At 51.7% G+C, this 3,052-nt stretch overlaps 1 long non-coding RNA gene across 1 annotated transcript; it reads left to right on the forward strand.

The window, feature by feature from the left end:
* Positions 1-475: 475 nt before the first annotated feature.
* Positions 476-2,571, forward strand: LOC121022521 (uncharacterized). Its single transcript, XR_005786984.1, has 3 exons — positions 476-486; positions 1,226-1,229; positions 2,351-2,571. It is a non-coding gene; the product is annotated as an uncharacterized LOC121022521 (long non-coding RNA).
* Positions 2,572-3,052: the final 481 nt, after the last annotated feature.

Raw genomic sequence — 3,052 nt, forward strand, 5'->3', positions numbered from 1 at the left:
TTTTTTTAAGTTTATTTTGAGAGAGAGTGTGGGCATGAAAGTGGGGGGAGGGGCAGAGAGAGGGAGACAGAGGCTCCCAAGCAGGCTGCTCACTGACAGCACAGAGTCCGATGTGGGGCTTGAATTCACGAACCATGAGATGATCATGACCTGAGCCGAAGTCGGATGCTGAACTGACTGAGCCACTCAGGTTCCCTTCTTCATTATTTTTATTGAAGTGTAATTAACAGAGTGCAATATTAGTTTCAGGTATATAGTATCCAACAACTCCATTTCTCAGTGCTCATTAAGATAATCGTACTCCTACTCCCCTTATTCTGTTTACCCATTTAACCTTTGGCAACCACCAGCTCTTTGTATTTGAGAGTCTGTTTCTGTCTCTTTGTCTTTTATTTCTTAAGTTCCACGTGCAAATTGGTGCAGCCACTGTGGAGAACCACATGGGGGATCCTCTAAAAATGAAAAATAGAAACACCGTGTGCTCTGGTAATTTCACTCCTGGGTGTTTACCTAGGGAAGATAAAAACACTCACCGGAAAAGATCTTTGCACCCGCCCCCGCATGTTGATTTCAGTGTTTCTTAAAACAGCCAAGCTACAGAAGTTGCCCCAAACTTAAGTTGTTACTTTTTATCCTGTTCATTGCTTCCTGTTTGCAAGCTGGCTGCTGCTGTTGAGACTACCAGACCCCTTTTCAAGCTGGAAGCCAGGGAGAAAGCGTAGCCCCTGCTGTTTCTTCCTGGGAAAATAAAAGCCCTCACACCAGCCCCTCTAGTAGACGTCCTTTTATAACTTGGTGACCAGAACTGAGCCACATGGTCCCCTCCAGATACACGGAAAACTGTCAGGCACTGTGCTAGGCTGGACATTCAGAGAGGATAGGCTTCTCTCTGCTCCTACAGATCTCCCCCTCAAGCAGGGGAGGTTGTTAAAGTTGAGGTCCTCCAGCTGCCCCAAGGTGGAGAATTGGCTTCATCTTGTCGAGTCCAGAAGGCTTCCTCCGGGACGGGGTGTATAAGCCAAGTTTTAAAGGTGAGATAGAAGTGAAAGGCATTCAATTCAAGTCACTATTTTCAGCGTCCAGTTGCTTTCTTCCTCCAATCTGGCTGGTTCTGCCCATCCTACTCTGAGCTCTGGAGTCTCCATTCCCTGTCCCGGGGGCAGCTTGACCTGTAACTCCCATCTCTTTCCTGTGTTCTGCCTGACGTTCGAGACGAGCCCTTCAGCCGAGTCATTGGTGCACTGAGAGAGCAGCTGCCTGGCACGCAGCCACGGAAAACCCTGCAACTCAGGGACACTGTGGTGCACTAGGTGTCAGGAGTGTCCAAAGATTCGGTCTCTTGTGTTCTGAATGTCTCTTGTCCCTCTGCCTTTTGGGGCCTTCCTCGCCTTAACTGTAAGGCTTGGGAGCGTTATTCTGCTTCCCTTCCCCGCTGTCCGTGACTGAGGAGGCAGCTTGTGGGGTGACGCTTAGCCAGACATTAGCATCCCATCTTTATTTATTTATTTCTTTTTTAAATTTTTTTTAACATTTATTTATTTTTGAGACAGAGACAGAGCATGAATGGGGGAGGGTCAGAGAAAGGGAGACACAGAATCTGGAACAGGCTCCAGGCTCTGAGCTGTCAGCACAGAGCCCGACGCGGGGCTGGAACTCACTGACCGTGAGATCCTGACCCGAGCCGAAGTCAGCCGCTTAACCAACTGAGCCACCCAGGCGCCCCAGCACCCCATCTTTAATCCACAGAGTGCCTCCTGTCCTCTCTCCTGTCAGATCACCTCTAACTTTGGAGGTGGATTGTAGGTGCCATCATGCCCACTTCAGAGTCGGGAAACTGAGACTCCAGATAGGTGACACGCCCGTGGTGGCACAGGAAATCTGTAGTAGAGCCGGGACCAGAGCTGGGCCCATCCTGTCGACATGGAGCTCGCATGTTGGGTAGCAGATCCCCAAGTGTCCAAACACAGAGCAGGACGGCAGAGGGCTGCAGACTCAGTCTGGTGTGACGTTGGCCTGTGTCCTCTCAGGAGTTGTGCGCTTCTAATTAATTGCAGATTATGTGTGTGGATCTGTCCAAGAATTGGCCGTGCACAGCCTGAGGGCGGAAGGAAGCTGTGCGGCTGCTGTCTTAATTATGGGTATTTCACATGCAGTTCTTCCCTGCCATCAGTTAACCGCACCACTGCGCTGAGTGTGAGGCCAGTTGCAGCCGATGTTGGTGTTGGAGCCCTTGGGGCGGTGGCTGACTGGGCACTCCCGACAGGTCCAGGTCCTGTTTACGCTGCTCACATTTCATGGTCCCGCTGAATGTAGCCGGTGGGTAGGAGCAGCTGACGGGGCTGCGGGGCAGTCTGTGTTTGCCTGCAGGAGGCTGAAACTTGGCCAGGCCCCTCTGCTGTTCCCGAAGAGCCCCAGCATTGCAAAGCTAGGAGGGGTTCTAGAAGACCAGTGTGTCTAACCAACTCACTTTCAGATGGGATGTCTCAGACCCCAAGGGACTGTGAAATGCCTAAAGCACCTTGCTGTTTAGCTACAGAGCCAGCCAAGGGCCCGGAATCGGTATTTGTTACTTGTCCTAATGACAGCCTTTAATGGTCCCATGTGTCTCCCAGCTCACTGGACCCTTTGGCTCCAGTGCCTACTCCTTGGAGGTTCCAAGGAGCAGCTTGTGGGGCAGGACCTGTTTGTTTGCAGGGGATGAGAAGCTGCTTCAGTCAAGTAAGGGAATGCTCTTCTCCTGCCTCCTACAGCACAGCAACCCTGGGATCAGATGGTCTCAGGGTCTCGCTGATGAGGGCTCGGTGAGTAGGGGAGTAATAAGGAGGAGCTGGGGAAGGCGTGTCGTGACCTCTGGCCCAGGACTCTGCCTAGACCCCGCTGAGGCTTTGTCGTCCGTGAAAATCAGGAATGTTGACCTTTTTTGGAGTGTATGTGTGGGGGGATGTAAAATACAGCCAGTATGGAGCCCTGGCCTCTTTGTGAGATCCCACCATGGGGTTGTGGGGTCGGGAAGATGTTAGGTATCGCATGGGAGTTGTGGCTGTGTCTCGTT

The sequence above is a fragment of the Herpailurus yagouaroundi genome, unplaced genomic scaffold, assembly GCF_014898765.1.
Source record: "Herpailurus yagouaroundi ecotype Mexico unplaced genomic scaffold, PumYag 416, whole genome shotgun sequence".
Classification (NCBI taxonomy): Eukaryota; Metazoa; Chordata; class Mammalia; order Carnivora; family Felidae; genus Herpailurus; species Herpailurus yagouaroundi.